The sequence below is a fragment of the Mus musculus genome, chromosome 4 (assembly GCF_000001635.26).
Source record: "Mus musculus strain C57BL/6J chromosome 4, GRCm38.p6 C57BL/6J".
Classification (NCBI taxonomy): Eukaryota; Metazoa; Chordata; class Mammalia; order Rodentia; family Muridae; genus Mus; species Mus musculus.
The window spans coordinates 58,589,974-58,613,129 of NC_000070.6; the positions used below are offsets into that span (position 1 = coordinate 58,589,974).

General features: G+C 42.6%; 1 pseudogene; it reads left to right on the forward strand.

Moving 5' to 3' along the window:
- Positions 1-21,084: 21,084 nt before the first annotated feature.
- Gm12579 lies at positions 21,085-21,882 on the forward strand (annotated as a pseudogene).
- The last annotated feature ends 1,274 nt before the right edge of the window (positions 21,883-23,156 follow it).

Below are 23,156 nucleotides of genomic sequence, written 5' to 3' on the forward strand. Positions count from 1 at the left end.
TCTGTTCACTCCACTGAGGTCACAAATGGAACCCAGAGTGGTGCATTGAGTTCAGTGTGCTCCATTGGTTCTGAGTGCAGGCCTCACGCTGTACTGAGGGGCAATGATGAGACCATTGGTTCTAAGACTACCCTTAATGACCCATCACAAAGAGAACTGGTGGGAGAGTCCCATTTCATGGTAGAATGTGCTCTGGGCTTGCTGTAATAACAGTATGCTGTGCAGGAATGACTGAAGCACATTTTGAAGTTATCTCTGTTACAGTCTGATGTACAGAGCATTAATGCACACGCGCATGCACACACACACACTCACACACACACACAAGCTAAATGTGGTCACACAAACTTGTAACCCCAGTGACCCTAGTGCTTAGGTCAGGGAGAGACAGGAGAATCGCTGGACCTAGATCACCAGCCTAGATCCAGAGTCAAGAGAGATTTTGTTTACAGGAAATAAGGCAGAGGGTGATAGAACAGGTTACCAGATGTCTTCCCCTGACCTCTGCACAGCCACAAGTGTGCAAACCTGCATTCCAATGTGCATACCATTGCATGTCCTACACAACACTCATATATGTACACAAAATAAATAAAATTAAGAAGTAAAGAGTTGGGCAAGGTAGCACACATCCTCTGTATTCCCACCATTCAGCAAGGAGAAGAATCAAACTCAAGGCCAGCCTTGGCTACATGTCTCAAATAAAACAAGAGAGGGAGGAAGGGGAAGGGAGAAAGAGAATAAAAATATGGTTAGAAAGATGGAAGAGAAGCTGTGGTGGTTTAAATATGCCTGACCCAGGGAGTGGCACTACTAGGAGGTGTGGCCTTGTTGAAATAGGTGTGGCCTTGTTGGAGGAAGTGTGTCAATATGGGAATGGGCTTTGAGACCCTCCTCCTAGCCATGTGGGGGGCAGTCTTCTGGTTCCCTTCAGAATAGATGTAGACCTCTCAGCTCCTCCAGCACCATGCCTGCCTGGACACTGCCATGCTTCCCACCTTGGTGATAATGGACTAAACCTCTGAAACTTTAATCCAGTCCCAATTAAATGTTGTCCTTTATAAGAATTGCCTTGGTCATGGTGTCTCTTCACAGCAGTAAACCCTAACTAAGACAGACGTTAATAGATACCCTGTGTGTTAGGAGTTAAAGCAGAGTCCAAGAAGGGTCCAGAAAGTCTGCTCACCCTGCATTTGCTCCAGGCCCCTCCCCTATTTGACCAGTATGAAGCCACTGTGGTGACTTTTTTCATTTAAAATTATCATCATTTTCATCTCAGAGACGCAGAAAATGGAAACTTTGATGTTCACAGAGAGTGTCTCAGATGGCCTGACCACTGAGTGTACTCAGAGACCAAGCTGCAGTGGCATGCAACCCAAAGGAAGTAAACTCTAGCTTGCCAGTTCCTTCTGAGATATATACGCCAATTCTCTTGCTGATACACTTTAAGGGGTGAGGGGCTGAGGGAAAGGTAAGGATAAGACTAAAAGCCTGTTAGTGCATTCTCTCAGCACACTGGTACCCACCACAGTCCTGTAAGGAATAAAGAACAGCAACTGTTGCTTCTGAGAAACCTCCCTTATATCATTGCATTTAATCTGTAAAACAACCCAGCCAAGAGCTCAGGATTATCTTCATTTTATAACGGAGGTTAAAGGGGTCAAGCGACTAAGTCACTTGGGTGAGATTTACTTCAGATCTCTGAGGTTTCCAAAGCTCTTGTTTACCGAAAGTACAGTCTCCTAATCATTTTTCCCTTGGTTGTTGTTTTTCCCCAGGAAAAACAAACAAACATGTATTGTAAGTCTCTTGCCTGTAGTCCATAACTTATGGCTATCTTTAATTCTGCATGCAAAGATTAAAATGATAAAGTTGTTAAAACCATTCATCAAATCCCGATTACCTCAAATTGCCAAGTAAAGCTAACTTATTCCACAAGCCAAGACCTTTCACCAAGAAAAGGAATAAAACAAACACATTATTTTATCTTTCATTATGTGGTTTGTGAGTCCCAGGGAAAGGAACTCAACTGTAAAATTAAAAAACAAAAACCAAATGGTTTGCAAAGAAGTTTCAACATCTATATTTTTTTAAAACAGGTAAAAGAAAGTTCAAAACATGGATCCTGAACTGACTGCAAGAAATAGGAATGATCGAATCCCACAGAGAGAGCACTCAGGCTTGAGTTCTAGTCTTGGATATAGTTAAGCAAGTGTTGGGAGGGAAGAGGAGGGGATGGAAAAGGAGAGAAAGGAAGAAGGGTCCCAGAAGGGAGAGAGAGAGGGAGGGAGGGAGGGAGGGAGGGAGGGAGGGAGGGAGGGAGAGAGGGAGAGAGAGAGGGAGGGAGAGAGAGAGAGAAAGAGAGAGAGAGATAGAGAGAGAGAGGTAGAGAGAGAGAACTGACTCCCACAAGCAGACTAACCTCCACATATATACCATGGTAGGCAGATATGCCCAACCCAAACACACACACACACACACACACACACACACACACAAATATTGTTTTTAAATACTAAAATGGTTTAGAGGACTGTTCTCTTAAGAACTCCATCTCAGTACAGGGGAATGCCAGGGCCAAGAAGTGGGAGTGGGTGGGTGGGGGAGTGAGTGGGGGAGCGTGTGGGGGACTTATGGGATACATTGGAAATGTAAAAGAAATAAATACCTAATAAAACAAAGAAAGAAAGAAAGGAGAGATGAGTGAGATTGAGATACATGATGTGAAATTCACAAAGAATCAATAGTTTTTTTAAAAGAAAAAAAAATAAAATGAATTCTTAAAACATGAAGAAAAAAAAAAAAAAGAACTCCATCTCATGTTGAGGCCAGCCCTGCTATCTTCCACCTGAACCCACCAGAAACCACCAAGGACCCTAGAGTACTCTCCACTCCGCAGGACCTCGGGATCACCTCGGGATCACAGGTGAGTAGAACTCAGCATCAGCTCCAAAGAATCTTGGAGTGTCTTGTGCCAGCAGGAACAGGGACAAAGGAACCCCGCCTGACCAGAGGATGGGATCCGTTCAGGTCAGGGCCAGCCCCACCATCTTCCTCCTGAACCCACCAGGGGCCTCCAAGGGCCCCAGAGGACTCTCCACGCCTCAGGACCCCTAGCACGCCAAGGACCTCATGATCTCTGGAGAGCACGTGGGCGACAGAAGCAACAAAGCTTCTTGGACAGAGTCCCTTTGGGTCTTCATCCTCAGCCAGGAGGCAGAGATAGACCCAGACCCCTGGACACCTTCCTTGCCAGAGGAGAGTCGCTTACAGGGAGGCTGTGACCCCAAGACTCTGGAGGTGGATCAGAGCTCCAAACTTCTGGACACCTGCCCTACAAGAGGAGAGCTTGCCGGCAGAGAGTGCTCTGACCACTGGGATTCAAGTGAGAATTGGACTCTCAGGAGTGCTGACAGAGGCTAACAGAATCACAGGAGGATCAAGCTCCAGCCAGAGACAGCTTGAACGATAACACCAGAGATTACCAGATGGCAAAAGGCAAATGTAACAATCTTACTAACAGAAACCAAGAACACTGGACGTCATCAGAACCCAGTACGCCCACCACAGTGAGTCCTGGATCCCCCAACACACCCAAAAAGCAAGACTCAGATTTAAAATCATATCTCATGATGGTGGTAGAAGATTTTTAAGAAGGGCATTAATAACTCACTTAAAGAAATACAGGAGAACACTGCTAAACAGGTAGAAGCTTTTAAAGAGGAAACAAAAATTCCTCAACAAATTACAGGAAAACACTGCTAAACAGATAAAAGACCTTAAAGAGGAAACACAAAAATCCCTTAAAGAACTACAGGCAAACACTGGTAAACAGGTAGAAGTCCTTAAAGAAGAAACACAAAAATTCCTTTAAAACTTACATGAAAACAGAACAAAACAGGTGATGAGATTGAACAAAAGCATCCAAGATCTAAAAATGGAAGTAGAAACAATGAAGAAAACCCAAGGGGAGACAACTCTGGAGATAGAAACCCTAGAAATGAAATCAGGAACCATAGATGGGAGCATCAGCAACAGAGAATAGAAGAGAGGGAAGAGGGAATCTCAGGTGCAGAAGTTTCCATAGGGAACATGGACACAACAATCAAAGAAAATACAAAATGCAAAAAGATTCCAACTCAAAACATCCAGGAAATCCAGGACAAAATGAGAAGACGAAACCTACGGATAATAGGAGTAGATGAGAATGAAGATTTTCAACTTAAAGGGCCAACAAGTATCTTCAACAAAATTATAGAGGAAAATTTCCCATACCTAAAGAAAGAGATGCCCATGAACATACAAGAAGCCTACAGAATTCCAAATAGACTGGACCAGAAAAGAAATTCCTCCGGACACATAATAATAATCAGAACAATAAATGCACAAAATAAAGATAGAATATTAAAAGCAGTAAGGGAAAAAGGTGAAGTAACATATAAAGGCAGGCCTATCAGAATTACACCAGACTTTTCACCAGAGACTATGAAAGCCAGAAGAGCCTGGACAGACGTTATACAGACACTAAGAACACTATTGCCAGCCCAGGCTACTATACCCAGCCAGACTCTCAATTACCATAGGTGGAGAAACCAAAGTATTCCACAACAAAACCAAATTCACACATTATCTTTCCATGAATCCAGCCCTTCAAAGGATAATAACAGAAAAAAGACAATACAAGGATGGAAACCACACCCTGGAAAGAACAAGAAAGTAATCCCTCAACAAACCAAAAAGAAGACAGCCACAAGAACAGAATGCCAACTCTAACAACAAAAATAATTGGAAGCAACAATTACTTTTCCTTAATATCTCTTAATATCAATGGACTCAATTCCCCAATAAAAAGACATAGACTAACAGACTGGCTACACAAACAGGACCCAACATTCTGCTGCTTACAGGAAACCCATCTCAGGGAAAAAGACAGACACTACCTCAGAGTGAAAGGCTGGAAAACAATTTTCCAAGCAAATGGTATGAAGAAACAAGCTGGAGTAGCCATTCTAATATTGAATAAAATCGACTTCCAACCCAAAGTTATTAAAAAAGACAAGGAGGGACACTTCATACTCATCAAAGGTAAAATCCTCCAAGAGGAACTCTCAATTCTGAATATCTATGCTCCAAATGCAAGGGCAGCCACATTCATTAAAGAAACTTAAGTAAAGCTCAAAGCACACATTGCACCTCACACAATAATAGTGGGAGACTTCAACACACCACTTTCATCAATGGACAGATCGTGGAAACAGAAACTAAGCACTGACACAGTGAAACTAACAGAAGTTATGAAACAAATGGATCTGACAGATATCTACAGAACATTTTATCCTAAAACAAAAGGATATACCTTCTTCTCAGCACCTCACGGTACCTTCTCCAAAATTGACCATATAATTGGTCACAAAACAGGCCTCCACAGATACAAAAATATTGAAATTGTCCCATGTATCCTATTAGACCACCATGGACTAAGACTGATCTTCAATAACATAAATAATGGAAAGCCAACATTCACATGGAAAATGAACAACACTCTTTTCAATGATGCCTTGGTCAAGGAAGGAGTAAAGAAAGAAATTAAAGACTTTTTAGAGTTTAATGAATATGAAGCCACAACATACACAAACTTATGGGACACAATGAAAGTATTTCTAAGAGGGAAACTCATAGTTCTGAGTGCCTCCAAAAAGAAACTAGAGAGAGAACACACTAGCAGCTTGACCATACACCTAAAAGCTCTAGAAAAAAAGGAAGCAAATTCACCCAAGAGTAGATGGCAGGAAATAATCAAACTCAGGGGCGAAAACAAACAAGTAGAAACAAGAAGAACTATTCAAAGAATCAACCAATCAAGGAGCTGGTTCTTTGAGAAAATCAACAAGATAGATAAACCCTTAGCCAGACTCACTAGAGGGCACAGGGACAGCATCCTAATTAACAAAATCAGAAATGAAAAGGGAGACATAACAACAGATCCTGAAGAAATCCAAAACACCATCAGATCCTTCTACAAAAGGCTATATTCAACAAAACTGGAAAACCTGAATGAAATGGACAAATTTCTAGACAGATACCAGGTACCAAAGTTAAAACAGGATCAAGTTAACAATCTAAACAGTCCCATATCCCCTAAAGTAATAGAAGCAGTCATTAATAGTCTCCCAACCAAAAAAAGCCCAAGACCAGATGGGTTTAGTGCAGAGTTCTATCTAATTCCAGTTCTGCATAAACTATTCCACAAAATAGAAGTATAAGGTACTCTACCCAACTCCTTCTATGAAGCCACAATTACTCTGATACCTAAACCAGAGAAAGATCCAACAAAGATAGAGAACTTCAGACCAATTTGCCTTATGAATATCGATGCAAAAATACTCAATAAAATTCTCGCTAACCGAATCCAAGAACACATTAAAACAATCATCCATCTTACCAAGTAGATTTTACTCCAGGGATGCAGGGATGGTTTAATATACGGAAATCCATCAATGTAATCCAGTATATAAACAAACTCAAAGACAAAAACCACATGATCATCTCGTTAGATGCTGAGAAAGCATTTGACAAAATCCAACACCCATTCATAATAAAAGTCTTGGAAAGATCAGAATTCAAGGCCCATACCTAAACATGATAAAAGCAACCTACAGCAAACCAGTAGCCACCATCAAAGTAAATGGTGAGAAGCTGGAATCAATCCCTCTAAAATCAGGGACTAGACAAGGCTGCCCACTTTCTCCCTGCCTATTTAACATTGTACTTAAAGTCCTAGCCAGAGCAATTAGACAACAAAAGGACATCAAGGGGATACAAATTGGAAAGGAAGAAGTCAAAATATTACTTTTTGCAGATGATATGATAGTATATATAAGTGACCCTAAAAATTTCACCAGAGAACTCCTAAGCCTGATAAACAGCTTCAATGAAGTAAATACCTAATTAAAAAAAATTAAAAAAAAAAAGACACATGCTCCACTATGTTCATAGCAGCCTTATTTTTTATTACATATTTTCCTCAATTACATTTCCAATGCTATCCCAAAAGTCCCCCATACCCTCCCCCCCACTTCCCTACCCACCCATTCCCATTTGTTTTGGCCCTGGCGTTCCCCTGTACTGGAGCAGCCTTATTTATAATAGCCAGAAGCTGGAAAGAACCCAGATGCCCCTCAACAGAGGAATGGATACAGAAAATGTGGTACATTTATACAATGGAGTACTACACAGCTATTAAAAAGAATGAATTTATGAAATTCCTAGGCAAATGGTTGGACCTGGAGGGCATTATCCTGAGTGAGGTAACCCAATCACAAAATAACTCAAATGGTATGTACTCAATGATAAGTGGATATTAGCCCAGAAACTTAGAATACCCAAGATATAAGTTACAATTTGCAAAGCACATGAAACTCAAGAAGAAGGAAGACCAAAGTGTGGACACTTTGCCCCTTCTTACAATTGGGAACAAAACACCCATGGAAGGAGTTACAGAGACAAAGTTTGGAGCTGAGATAAAAGGATGGACCATCTACAGACTGCCATATCCAGGGATCCATCCCATAATCAGCCTCCAAACGCTGACACCATTGCATACACTAGCAAGATTTTGCTGAAAGGACCCTGATATAGCTGTCTCTTGTGAGACTATGCCGGGGCCTAGCAAACACAGAAGTGGATGCTCACAGTCAGCTATTGGATGGATCACAGGGCCCCCAATGGAGGAGCTAGAGAAAGTACCCAAGGAGCTAAAGGGATCTGCAACCCTATAGGTGGAACAACAATATGAACTATCCAGTACCCCAGAGCTCTTGACTCTAGCTGCATATGTATCAAAAGATGGCCTAGTGGGCCATCACTAGAAAGAGAGGCCCATTGGACTTGCAAACTTCATATGCCCTAGTATAGGGGAACGCCAGGGCCAAAAAGTGGGAGTGGTTGGGTAGGGGAGTGGGGGGGGGGATTATGGGGTTCTTTTGGGATAGCATTGAAAATGTAAATATGGAAAATACCTAATAAAAATATAAAAAAAGAAGTTATTAATCAAATGGATTTAACAAATATCTACAGAACATTTTATCCTAAAACAAAAGGATATATCTTCTTCTCAGCATCTCATGGTACCTCCTCCAAAACTGACCATATAATTGGTCACAAAACAGGCCTCCACAGATACAAAAATATTGAAATTATCCCATGCATCCTATCAGATCACCATGGATTAAGGCTCATCTTCAATAACAGCATAAAATAATAGAAAGCCAACATTCACTTGGAAACTGAACAACGCTCTTCTCAATGATACCTTGGTCAAGGAAGAAATAAAGAAAGAACTTAAAGACATTTTAGAGTTTAATGAAAATGAGGCTACAACATACACAAACTTATGGGACACAATGAAAGCAGTTCTAAGAGGAAAACTCAAACCCTGAGTGCCTCCAGAAAGAAACTAGAGAGAGCACACACTAGCAGCCTGACAACACACCTAGAAGATCTAGAATGAAAAGAAGCAAACTCACCCAAGAGGAGTGGATGGCAAGAAATAATCAAACTTAGGGCAGAAATCAACGAAGTGGAGACAAAAATAACTATTCAAAGAATCAACCAAACCAGGAGCTGGTTCTCTGAGAAAATCAACAAGATAGATAAACCCTTAGCCAGACTAACTAGAGGGCACAGGGGCAGTATCCTAATTAACAAAATCAGAAATGAAAAGGGAGACATAATAACAGAACCTGAGGAAACCCAAAACATCATCAGATCCTACTACAAAAGGCTATATTCAACAAAACTGGAAAATCTGGACGAAATGTACAACTTCCTAGACAGATATCAGGTACCAAAGTTAAATCAGTACCAGATTAATGATCTTAACAGTCCCATTTCCCCTCAAGAAATAGAAGCAGTCATTAATACTCTCCCATCCAAAAAAAAAAAAAAAAAAGCCCCAGGACCACATGGGTTTAGTGCAGAGTTCTATCAGACCTTCAAAGCAGACCTAATTCCAACTCTTCTCAAACGATTCCACAAAATAGAAACAGAAGGTACTCTACCCAATTCATTCTATGAAGCCACAATTACTCTGAGGTAACCAAATCACAAAAGAAGTCACTTGATATGCACTCACTGATAAGTGGATATTAGCCCAGAAACTTAGAATACCCAAGATACAATTTGCAAAACACAAAAAATCAAGAAGGAAGAGCAACGTGTGGATACTTCATTCCTCCTTATAATAGGTAACAAAATACCCATGGAAGGAATTACAGAGACAATGTTTGGAGCTAAGATGAAAGGATGGACCATCCAGAGACTGCACCACCTGGAGGTCCATCCCATAATCTACCACCAAACCCAGACACTATTGCACATACCAGCAAGATTTTGCTGAAAGGACCCTGATATAGCTGTCTCATGTGAGGCTATGCCAGTGCCTGGCAAATACAGAAGTGGATGCTCACAGTCATCTATTGGATGGAACACAGGGCTCCCAGTGGAGGAGCTAGAGAAAGTACCCAAGGAGCTGAAGGGGTCTGCAACTCTATAGGTGGAACAACATTATGAACTAACCAGCACCCCAGAGCTCTTGACTCTAGCTGCATATGTATCAAAAGATGGCCTAGTCAGCCATCATTGGAAAGAGAGGCCCTTTGGACTTGCAAACTTTATATGTCCCTGTACAGGGGAACACCAGTGCCAAGAAGTGGGATTGGGTGGGTAGGAGAGCAGGGCAGGGGAGGGTATAGGAGGCTTTCGGGATAGCATCTGAAATGTAAATGAAGAAAATATCTAATAAAAAAATAAACAAAAAGAACTCCATCTCACAAACACAAATTACTAACAATAGAAGAACTAAAGAGACAGCATAAATTCTAATGATGTTAAAAATAAGATATTAATTAGAAACTTCATCTGTAACTTTGACAACTACGCGGAATAAACAAATTCCCGATCAATTCCTGAATCTGACTCAAGAAAGAAACCTGAGTTTATGCCTATAAATTATATTCTTCTTCTTCTTCTTCTTCTTCTTCTTCTTCTTCTTCTTCTTCTTCTTCTTCTTCTTCTTCTTCTTCTTCTCCTTCTCCTTCTCCTTCTCCTTCTCCTTCTCCTTCTCCTTCTCCTTCTCCTTCTCCTTCTCCTTCTCCTTCTCCTTCTCCTTCTCCTTCTCCTTCTCCTTCTCCTTCTCCTTCTCCTTCTCCTTCTCCTTCTCCTTCTCCTTCTTCTTCTTCTTCTTCTTCTTCTTCTTCTTCTTCTTCTTCTTCTTCTTCTTTTTGTGTGTGTGTGTGTTGTTTTTGTTGTTGTTTGGCTTTGGTTTTTTTTTTTTTTCTGAGACAGGGTTTCTCTGTGTAGCCCTGGCTGTCCTGGAACTCACTCTGTAGACCAGGCTGGCCTCAAACTCAGAAATCTGCCTGCCTCTAGGTGCTGGGATTAAAGGCATGCACCACCACTGTCCAGCTACACATTAAGTTCTTAAATTAAATCCTAGTGACAACTGTTATTTAATTCTGCTAGATCCCAAGATCTACAAGATAAATGCATTCTTACATGTGCACATATACACACACCCTTGTGGGATGCTCTGACCATGAAATCCCCAAGTTTTCTCTTGAATCCCTCTCTGAAGCTCTCTCTCTCTCTCTGACAGTCTGGCCCACAGGAGAGACCCCCACTCCCACTCACTACACTGCCCTCCTGTCACATATGGGTGCCTTCTCTCTCTGCAGAGGTTATCTGTATTTGAAGTCAAGAACTTGTTTTGACCTTCCTCTTAACCTAGGAAGAGGCTCCCACATAATAGACATTTAACAAAATCTTTGTGGTTACAGGGGAGGAAAAAAAACTTTTGTCCATAGATAGAGTTAGGAAGCATCCTAAGGTCATATGCTCTGTGAATTTTCTGTGACTGATTCTCAAAGACAAAAAAAGGGATAACTGTCATTTGATGGGCTGTCGTGGAAGAACTCATATACCTCCCACTTTAGCATCAGTCTCCAAAACAAGTGTGAGAGGCTTCTCTGCCAAAACTGAATACACCCAAAGCCTGTGGACATCCAAAGAACAAACACATTGCTCCCATTCTGGAGGATTCTGCCCTGCCATTCTATTATCCACGAGAGATCCTCAGTGCCAGTGTTCTGGGTCAGGGTAGGGGTTAATCAAAGCAGGCATGCATCTCTGCCCTCAATTACATTCTATTACAATCCCAATTAAGTTTTATCATGAGTCTGTCTACTCCAAAGCTGGTATAGTGTAGGAATTACCATTTTAACAATATCAAGAGTGGGTACCTATAAACATCAAGAGAGGGTGCACGTAAGCAGTAGCCAAGCCAGATGCGATTGCTCACAACTGTGATCCCAGCACTCAGAACACTGAGGCAGGAGAATTGCCATGTGCTCAAGGCCAATCTAAGCTACACAATGAGTTGCAGAATTGCTGTGGCTATAAAGTTAGAGCATGTCTCAAAACAAAACAAGAAACAATCTGGCCATTGGGACACTGTAGGAGTGGTGCTGATATTAAGGTCATGTTTCCCAATTGGCTCTTGATCTGTTAGTAAAGAAATCATGGGCCAATTGTCAGGCAGAAGGAATAGGCGGGACTTCTGGGTCCCTGGAGCAAAGAGACAAATGTAAGGGAGGAGAGATGGAGAGTACCTTGCTTCTGATGGAGAAAAGGTAACCAGCCATGTGAGATCTTGAATGGTGCAGCTACACAGGCCGCCCCTACAGGCAGGCAGGTGGGCATGTTTAGTTGGGACAAGACGTAACTAAGCAACTAAAGTTTAGGGCTGGTGGAGAGGTGTGGAGGTAAGGATATTCATAAGAGCATGTTCTCCCGGGGGGGGGGGGGGGCGTATAGTAGCACCCAGCAATTGTATCAAAAGGCAAGTTGAAATTAAACAACTGTGTGTGTGTGTATCTTTTATCAATGCATTCAAGGGAAGCTTGGTTGAAGCTGGTAGCTCAGCCCATTCCTGGAGCTTAGGCAGGGTAGCAAAAGCTACATTCAAAAGAATACCATCTTCATGAAGAGATTTTGTTTCCCTTTTATTGAGAACAGCTTCTTCTCTCATGTACTATATCCTGATTACAGTTTCACCTCCATCTACTCCTTTCAGTATATCCCCAGCTTCCCTCTCATTTGTCTCCTCATCCACTCCTTTTCTGTCTCTCATTAGAAAAGAACAGGCTTCTAATAGATGCATAGCAAAATAAAACATAATAACATAAAATCCATCACATCAAGGTTGGACTGGGCAAACCAACGGAAGGAAAGCAGCCAAAGAGAAGGCACAAGAATCAGAGATTCACTCGTTCATGCACTTGAGAGTCTCATATACATACTAAGCTGAAAGCTCAACCATATTTGCAGATGACCTGGTGCAGACCTGTGCAGGCTCTGTGCTTGCTGTTTTAGTCTCGGAGTTCATATGAGCAATTCTCAGTTTATATATAGAGTCTTGTTCTGGTTGTCCTCCATTCCCTCTGGGTCTTAGAGTCTTTCCACTTCCTCTTCTACAGGGTTCCCTCAGCTCTGAGTGGAAGAATCTGATGGCTATATCCCATTTAGAGCTACATTCTCTCTCTCTCTCTCTCTCTCTCTCTCTCTCTCTCTCCTTCCACCCACTCTTTCTCTCTCTGCATAATGTCTGGCTGTGGGTCTCTGTATTTGTTTCTGTCCACTGCAGGAGGAAACTTCTCTGATGATGGTGGAATAAGGCACTGATTTTTGAGTACAGCAGAATATCATTGGGAGTCAGTCATTTTACCACCACTTGTTAAGGCAAGCAGTATTTGGTTACACACTAGGTCTCTAGGATGTCTAATCTCTGCTTCTTGGTTACCCAAGCAATGTCAGGTATGGGTTCCATCCCATGAAGTAGGCCTTGAGTCAAATCTGACAGTGGTTGGTTACTCCCATAAGCCTCGTGCCACCATGGCCCTAGCATATTTTGCAAGCAGAACACCATTGTAGATCAAAGGGTTTGTGACTAAGCTGGTGTTTATGTTTCTCTGTTGATAGCATTCAGATTACCTTCCTGTACCAAAGACACTAAAAGATAGGAGTATAGTTTCTATGTAGGTACCAGCTTGACCGTTCCATGTTCAATGAGTTTTGTGGGTGTTGTCTTTAGGAATGGGACCTTGCTGTCAGGTTGCTGAGAGCAATCTATTGTCTTGGTGACAGCTTGGGTTGTTTGGGGATTTCCATGAAACCCCTTTGGCCAAGGACTTAATTGGATGTAACACAGTACTGTTACTGGAAGCTTCTTTTGGTAATAAGAGATGGCCAGCTGGGATTCTATCTCCCTCATTATTCTGAGACTTCACTATGACTGTCTTCATAGATTTTAGGAAGTTTCAACACTGCACTAGGTTTCCATACTACCCCTCACGGTCTTCCCAATTCTAGCTGTCTCTCCAGGCATTTTCTTCCTCAACCTTGTCCCTCATTCCCATCCCTTACCCCCATTCCACCCATTAAACCTCTTCTATTGCCCTCTCCCAGGGAGATCCATGTGCCCCACCTCACCCCACTCTCGTCCCTTCCTATATACCTAACCTCTCAGGCGCTACAATTTATAGCTTGGTTATTTTTTACTTAATAGTTAATAGAATGGATTAATTTTAATGTTTTTTATTACTTGGTTAGTTATCATAGATTGATTTTAATTGAAAGTGAGCTCTCAGCTCTTTTCCTTACTCTTCTCTCCCACCCCAATCCCACCCTCATGTGTAGATCTGGCTTACTTTTTCAATTGCTGTAATTAAATACCATATTCTTGTGCATCCAAGCCTATTTTTATTTATTTATTTGTTTATTTATTTATGGCATAGGATATCACTATGTAATCTTGGCTAGCCCAGAACTAGCTTTCCAGTTGTCTTTGAACACAAAAATTCACCTGCTTCTGCCTCTAGTGTGCTGAGATTAAAGGGGCAGGCCTTTCTAGCAGCTAGAACTGTCAGAGATAAGTTCTTCATAAATCAGTATTCTGTTACAGAAGTAGAAAATGGATTCATTTCAGTCAAAGCCTCTGTCCTCAGTATTACCTCTCCCTGAATCTACAGCAGTCAGTGCTATGGTTTGGATGTGTAGTATCCCCTGGAAGCCTATGTGTTAAACACTAGACCAAACCTGTGGTCTTATCAGCAGCTGGTGAAACCTTCAAAGGGAAGGAGGGAGAGAGAGGAAGGGAGGGCCTTATGGAAGAAAACTCATTAGTTGAAGGCATGATCATAAAGAGTATATTGAGACTCTAGCCATTTCCTGTATCTTATCTTTGTTTTCTTCCCATCATAATGTGAGCATCCTTTTGCATGAATCCTTGTGGTGGTGTACCATGATGCCACAGGCCCAAAGTCACCTGGGGTAAGTGACCATGGGCTGACATATCTGAAACAAACTAAATCCTTTGTTCCTAATGAGTTGATTACTTCAGCTATTATGTCACAATAATGGAAATCTGACTCACAAATGTTCCAAGCATGCTAATTCTTGTTCAAGTGTGGAATATCTCCAGAGCTCTCCTCTGCCTTCCCTAAAGTGGGGAGAGAATGCTGAGCGCAAGAAAATAAGAAACCAAGAAAAGTTTTAGGAGAACTGAGAGTGGAGAAAAGGAGAATGGTGAACCCAGAAGGAGCCAGGAGAGGCTCTGAAGATAGGGTTCTGCCCATGCATGTCAGAAAGGCTGTGGCTCAGCATGGCTGGGAATAACCAGACTGAAAGCAGAAATGCACATCTAGCCACGGGACTCATGGCCAAGCATCCTTGCTCCCGGCTGTCTTAGACGAAGCAATAGGATTCTCAGAGGCTATCCAAGTCTAACTATTTGAATTGATAAGTGCTTCCTCTGCTTATAGATGTCCAGAATGACACCATTATGTCCTCAGTGAGGACTTCATGTGCAGCCTCATGTCCATCTTCTCCAGAGGACTCTCCTGGGAGGAGATGATCTTCATCAGCTTGTTTCTGCAAAGAGATCATGTCCATAGAGCCAAGACCTACCTCAAGAGAGAACCCACAAAACTCAGAAAGGGACGGAAGTGAGGAAGTATGTGTGCTGTATCCTGTAGGAGATACACACGCACATGTGCACACACACACACACACACACACACACACACACAACACACAAACAAACCCACCACATAAGAACTGTCTGATTAGTGCATGCCCTGGGATAACATTACAAGAAAAACAATAGATTCAGTTAAAGAACTAAGGTGAAATACTTGGGGTCTAACATGTCCCTAAAGGCTTATATGTGAAGGCATTGGTTCTCAATGCAGCAAGACTCAGATATGGGACTTTAGGGAAGTCAATGGTTATAAAAAGTTGCAATTTTATAACTTGGTAGTCTATTTGGGAGTGATTAGTGATGTATCTTCTTGTTCTGGGACCTTCTCTCTGCTTCCTGGACCTCACAAGGTAAGCGGCCTCCTGCAACATGCTTCTGCCATAACACTTTGCCTTATCAACAGAGCCAGCTGACTGTGAGCTGAAACCTTTAAAATTAAGAGCCAAAATAAAATTTCTTTCCTTGATGTGTTGGTTTGATTAGTTTTGGCCCCTGTAGACTCATGTGTTTGAATGCTTAGCTATGGAGAATGGCACTATTAGGAATTATGGTCTTGTTGGAGTAGATGTGGCCTTGTTGGAGGAAATGTGTCACTATGGGGGCAGGTTTGAGGTCTTCTGTGCTCAAACTCTACCCATCGTGGAATCCAGTCCCCCTCTTCTGCCTGCGGTTCAAGATGTAGAACTCTTAACTCCTCCAGCACCATGTCTGCCTGGATGCTGCCATCCTTCCTACTGTGATGATAATGGATCAAGTCCCTGAAACTGTGAGCCAGCCCCAAATAAATGTTTTCCTTTATAAGATTTGCCTTGGTCATGGTGTCTCTTCACTGCAACGAAAGCCCTAAGACACTTGAAGTTGATACTCTCAAACATGTTGTCATAGCAAAGTAAAGCTGACTAACATGTTAGGTAACACCCTTCACACACTGGGAAAATGTGGAGGCCAGATGACATAGTCCTGATAGGAGTTTATTTTTAGGCTTTCCTATTGAAAAGCACGATCCTCTCTTAGATGATGGGGAGAGGAGGTAGGATAGATGTCCCCGAGGAGGCAAGTAAGAAGTGGGATCCTGAAACCCCTATCTAATAGCCCTGGCATGTCATCACCCTCATGTGCATCCAGCCAGTTTGGAATCTCCCAGAGCTGATAACTTAGAACAGTTGTAAGCAGAGAGGACCATTCCAGAAAACTTTCTTGGATAATATTGCTAGCTCGTTTCCATGAGCACCAAGTTGTTTGTTTTAAACAGAATTCATGTGTTCAGTTCCCTAGGCTTCGCATCTTAAAATTAGCACAGGCCATGTGTGAGAAGAAAGAAAGAAAGAAAGAAAGAAAGAAAGAAAGAAAGAAAGAAAGAAAGAAAGAAAGGAAGGAAGGAAGGAAGGAAGGAAGGAAGGAAGGAAGGAAGGGAATATGACAGGTAACCAGCCATGAAGTTCACCTCAGGTATGCTGAAAATAGCAGCGTGTGTTTGTGTGTGCACGTGTGTGTGTGTGTGTGTGTGTGTGTGTGTTGTTAGGTAGGGCTTAGGGGGAAATATAATTCCCCATTCATCAAGTAAAACAATTCTTTAAAAATTTGGTGATGACATCAGTTTGTCATTGTCCATTAAGGGCTCAATCTCCACTGCTCCTCGAGTTTCAATCTGTTTGAAACTCCCAGTGTCTTTTAAGATTTATTATTTATTCATTGATTCTCCTCTGCACTAGTTCACAGCCTGTGCTGTGTGTTGCATTTACCTGAAATATTTAAAAGCAAAAATCCTACAGATGTGTAATTCCACTCAAAGAGATCCTTATGTAACTGGTCTTAGAGTGTAGCCTAAGCTACTGGAAAGTCCCTCTGTTGTTTCTGGCAGGTAGCAAAATTTTGGAATGAGGAATTCTATGCCTTGATACTTCTTGGAGTGTGGTCTAGGAACCTGGCTACTTGTTTACAAATAAAAATTCCCATAGAGTACAGAGGGGCATGCCTGTGCTCTCAGGAGGAACTCAAATTCAAGATCAGCCTGGGTTATATAGTGAAACCCTGCGTAAAATCAAGTCAAAACAAAGACAAGAAAACAAAACAAACAAACAAAAAAAAAATTGAAACACAAAACACAAATTCTGTACACCATTCAACTGACAGGTTCATTCACCTGGGTTTTAGTAAGATCAGGTGATTCCTGTGTGCTGCTTTCCAGAGCCCTTGCTTTTGTGTTCTGTGCCCCAACCCCTCCATTCTGCAGAACTGTATTTTATAAGTATAGGTGGAAATCATTCAGAAACAGCCATTTTAAAGAAATGCTGTGTCATTGCTTTAAATGCCTGCCCTCTGGAAGCTGATTTAGTTGGCTTCAAGTGTGGCTCAGGCAAGAGTTTTAATTTAAACCCCACCTCCAAGATTTTAATATAAAATCTGGGCCAGGGTCACTGCTATAGGAGATGTTTTTCTTCTTTTAATTAACAGTCTATGGTATAAAGTGATCATTTTCATAAAATATTTAGGTTTCCTGAAAGACATAATACTCTAGTTTTTCTCTATGGGTTATCAAATTTGACTGTGCAAAAGCAGCCACTGAGCTGCTGGCTCGAGATGTAGATCCTGGCAGCCTCATCTTTAGTCAGCTGCCTCTGTTAAGTCTGGAATAGAGGCTAGAGTTTTGCATTTTCAGAAGCCCCAGCTGGAAATCCAAAAACTGTGCCATATTTAAAATTCATCGTTCTCAACACAACAAAATAGAAGAGGCCCATGATGGCTCAGAGTAGAGGACTGGAAGCAAAGGGGAGTTATCTAGGAGAGGCAGGATGGCTGCTCACAGAGAGAAAGAAGAAACAGCATGGTGGAAATCTTGGGAATGGGCAGTAGAAATGGGGTCTGCCTGATAGAGTACTTCTGTCAGATCAGCTCCCAGAAACAGCTTTACCATGCTGACTGTCTTGGAAACCTGTTAAGCTTTGAATTGCTGTTTCCCAAGGCCCCTTCTTGGTCTGTTGCATTAAGACTGAGAAGACATGGGAGAACTCAACATAAAAACAAACAAAACTGTGCAAAGCCCAAGTTCTACAACCGTGCCATGGCTCCCTAAAAAGATATAAGCAGAAAACCTGATCACAGAACTTGTGAATAAGGTGTCAGTTGTGCTGGGAATGAAAATTTTTTAATGATTCAATATTTGTCTGGAAAGTACACACTTAAAGTTAATAGGGATTGTTCATAGAAATCATTATTGGATTAAAAGAGAAACGTATTTTAAGGGATTAAAAGGTCTGTAGTGAAGATTTTCTAAAAATATGTCTTTTCATCAGTGTTTCAGATTTAGGCCTTTGATCCCTTCAGAGTTAGTTTCTGTGCAAGGTGATAGATATGGGCCTAATTTCACTCTTCTGCATGTGGACATCTGGTTTTCTCAGCACCAGGTACTTTATTGAAGATACTTTTTTCCTTTCAGTGTATGTTCTTGGCATCTTTGTCAGATATTAAATGGCTGAAGTTAATGTACTTACGTTTAGGTCTTTGACTTTGTTCTGTTGGTCCACATGTCTGTTTTTGTGGCAGAACCATATTGTTCTTATTGCTATGTCTCTGTAACATAGTTTAAGATCTGGAATAGAAATCCTTCCAGCATTGCTCTCTTTGTTCAGGACTGGTGTGGCCATCAGGGTTTTCTATGGTTCTGTGTGAATTTTAGGATATAATTTTCTATTTCTTTGAAAACTTAGGTGGAGATTTTGATTGGAATTTCATTGACTCTATAAATAGCTTTTGCTAAATTCTCATCTTCACAGTATTAATTCTACCAACCAATGAAAATGAGATGTCTTTCCATTCTCAGGGTCTTTCTCTTGTTCTTCAAGGTTTCAAGTTTTCATTCTAGAGGTTCTTTACTGGAGAGATGGCTCAGGGTTTAAGGGCACTGGCTGCTCTTCCAGAGGTCCTGAGTTCAATTCCCAGAAACCACAAGGTGACTCATAACCATCTATAATGTGCAGGTGTACATACAGATAGAGTACTCATATACATAAAATAAATAAATATTCAAAGAAAGGCCATACAGAGACTGCCCTACCTGGGGATCCATCCCCTATACAGTTGCCAAGCCTAAATGCTATTATGAATGCAGGGAAGTGCTTGCTGAAGGGAGCCTGATATGACTGTCTCCTGAGAGGCTCTGCCAGAACTTGACAAATACAGAGGTGGATGCTCACAACCAACCATTGGACTGAGCATGGAGTCCCCGATGGAGGAGTTGGAGAAGGGACTGAAGGAGCTGATGGTGTTTGCAGCCCCTTGGGAGGTACAACAGTGTCAACTGGCCAGTGATCTGTCAACTGACCCAGAGATCCTGGGGACTGGACCACCAACCAAAGAGTACACATGGAGCGATTCATGGCTCCGGCCGCACATGTGGCAGAGGATGGCCTTGTTGGACAACAGTGGGAGGAGCTGTCCTTGATCCTGTGGGGGTTCCATGCCCAAGTGTAAGTAAATGCCAAGGCAAGATGATAGGAGTGGGTGGGTGGGTGAGCACCCTCATAGAGGTAGGGGAAGGAGAAATGGGATAGGGGGGTTCTGGAGGGAAGACCTGGAAAGTGGATAACACTTGAAATGTAAATGAAGAAAATATCCAATAAAAGAAAAAGAAAAAAACTTTTTGAGAATGTGTGAGTAGGAATGTACCCATGTTCTCTTTATCTCTTTGTCTGCATCTTTGCCAGTGTTGTACAGAAAAGCTATCTGTGTAAGTTGATTCTATATCTTGCCACACTGATGAATTTGTTTATCATTTCTAAAATGTTTCAATTATAACACCTGGAACTGTAATGTACAGTATCGTGTTGCCTGCCAACAGGAATAGTTTGGATTCTTCTTTTCCTACTTGTCTCACTTCAATTTCCTTCCCTTGCTTTATTGCTTCAGCTAGCAAGTTTAGCACAACATTGAAAAGAAGGGGAGTGGGACATCTCTGTATCATTCCTGACCTCATGGAATTGTTTCAAGCTCCTTTTTTTCCATTTTTGTTGCATGTGACGCCTATAAAGGCTCACCAACAAGTCTACGTAAACATGAGCTAAACAAAGACAAAACTATAAACATGCGGAAAGTGGATAGGGAAGACCATGTAGGCCCAACCATGCATAAGAAACTACAGGCAACTAAGAATAATGGGTGCAGGAGAAATAGTCTAACTCGAGGGAAGAGCACACCAACTGGTTATTCAATTCCAAATGGTCAGTTCTGGAAACATACACAAAAGTAACATTATACAGATACGCAGGTTATATTCAGGAATATATATGAACGTGTGTGTGTGTGTGTGTGTGTGTGCATGTGCGCGCACGCGTGAATATGTGTGTGTGTGTGTGATAAAGACAAAATAAAGAGCCCATGAATTTGAAAGACATCAAGAACCAAGGAAGGGTTTGGAAGGAGGAAAGCTTTCAGAAGGGGGAAGTTGTGAAATTCTATCATCTCAAAAGTAAAAGAAATAATTAAAAATGCTTTTTCAGGAATCCTGGTGGTAGCTGGCAGAGTCACCTCCAGAGAGTGACACGCAGACTTGGCTCCCCCCTTCCCACCCCCCCCACCCCCACCCCCCACGGCCCTCCCTCTTGCTGGGCTCGCCATGGTCTCCCTTGCTCCCTGAGATCCCTAAGCGCTGAGGAGTGGCCCGGGGGAGGAGGCCTTGGGCGATGGGGCACGGAGAGGGAGGGCGGGCGGGCAGAGGGGGCACCGCGGATCTCTATATGGCCACGGCTCTGTCGGGTCTGGCTGTCCGGCTGTAGCGCTCCGCCTAATCCTATGGGGTCTTCTGCAAGGGGCTGACCCGCACGCTGCTCATCTTCTTTGACTTGGCTTGGCGGCTGCGCATCAACTTTCCCTACCTCTACATCGTGGCTTCCATGATGCTCAACGTCCGTCTGCAGGTTCACACTGAGATCCACTGAAGTCCATCCTTGACTGATAGGCCTCACCTCGACTCACTGCATCAGAGGGCACAGACCATGAAAGCTGGGAGAGGGACCCTGGGTGTCTGCCTGGCCAAGCAGTCACAAGGAGGTGACCCGGACAAACTAGCATGTGGCCTTAAGAAAAGAAGTCAGAAGAGGAACCCCAGCCCATCAGTTGTGCCTTCTTGGACAGACCAGCCTGTAGTCTGCTGATAGATAGCCATGGAAAGTCACGGGCCATGGCAGCAGCAGCCTCAGAAATGAAGCATGATCAGAGCAAGGCCAGCCTCCTGCATCATGGTGGCTTCAAAGTGCTTCAGACTCTGAAGGGATCAGTGGGGAGAAGCTCAGCTCTAGCAGCCTCCCTCGGCAAGGCTGTGGCTCTGCCCCCTGCTCCTTCAGAAGAACAACTAGCCGGGATGTCCCGCGGCATCGGGGATGCACTAGGAAGTGACTGGCCAGGAAGAGAGCCCAGAGCCACGGACAACCATGGACAGTACCTCAAAGGAGAGTCCTGGGTGGCCAGGCCATCCAAAACTGAGGGAAGTGGGATTCCTAAGAGGTGAACCACTAAGTGCTGTCCCCAAGGGGCTAGGCACCTGGTCAGAACTGTCTCACTGATACTCTGAGCTGTGCCATCTGCCGTATGCTTACCCCTATTATAAAGTTCTCCCAGAAGACGAGCTGAGATGTGTGTCCCTTGACCGTTTCAATCCCGTGCTTTCAGAGGAAACAGTAGAAGATGAGAAAACTCTCAAGTACTTCAGATGGTCCGCAGATAGTCATGGGGTCACTGGCTCTGCAATCTTCCAGATTAGCAAGTCTCTGATGCCATAGTTAAGGTTCAAGCAGAACAATAAAAATAGCAGATTAATTTTAAAGGTTGTCTTACAGTTTCTTTTGCATTAAGTCTGGCGTATGCTGCAGCCGTTCAGTTCCTGTTGTTTCCTGTGAACCAGACGCACCTCAGTGGTTGATGCAGAAGGACGTCTTCGAGCATGTTTTCAATCGTTTCGGAAAGACACTCAGAACTGGGAAACCCCCTCCCCCCGCGAAAATGATTGATCTGCTCAGTATAAGATGAGACAGGAACCTTTATCACAGAGTTCTAAATCATGGAGACACATCCTCAAGGGCTAGTGTCCGGGTGCCGCCTGCCTCAGCTCACCTCTGGCCATCTGATGGAAGTGGAGGCCTTTAGGCTACGCCCTCCACTCCTTGTAAGCCTTGCTTCGGTCATGAAGAGTCTTGCTTGCCATTTCTGCACTGTACTGACTCGGTGACCTGCAGCCAGAGGTCCCTTCTCACATGTCCCCCTCCTTCCGCCTGAGTTGCAGTTTTTAATGGAGGCACTTTGGAGAAGTTGCAATATTAAATTTAGGATAATTTAAAATTACAGAAGAGTTTGAGAACACAGATGGCAAATGAAGCAATGAAGCGTTTTCCTTTACACCAGCCCAGGACTTGTGATTTCTTTTACATTAAGATTTTTTTTTCCCAAAGTGACTTTCCCTTTGTGGTTTGTTGGTAACTTTAATAAAGGTCATTTAAAGAGTAGACATTTTAAAGCCTCCCTACCCAAGACAGAGTTAAAAACAGCCATGGGAGAGTTGGGGGACCTGACTGCATATGTCATTTATATTGTGTCCTAAATTACTATGCCATGGGCTATTTTAGTGTTTTGGGAAAATAATAAAATCTGTTCTTTAGCATTAAAACAAAACAAAAAAATGCTTTTTCAGAGAATAGTTTTAGATTCAGAGCAATAATTAGAGGAAGGCACAGGTATGTCTTATATACTCCCAATCCCATACATGCCTGGCCTCCAAGGTGATCAAAACCCCATGTGAGTGATTTATTACAAGTGATGAGCCTACGATGGCCCATAAGGACACACAGCTCATAGTATTCTCTAGACAAGAAGATAATGCCATGCATCTACCTTTACAGGACAGCTGAAGAAGAACTACAGAAGGTCATTGCTTTAGACTAATTCCCACACTAGAATTGAGGCACCAAGCTGAAAACTAAGCTACCTACTGACTAGAAATCAGTGTTCCAGATAACAGCCTAAGGCCCTATCAGGTGGGTTTCAGTTGGTTCGATAAGGAAGTTTCCTCTGCACT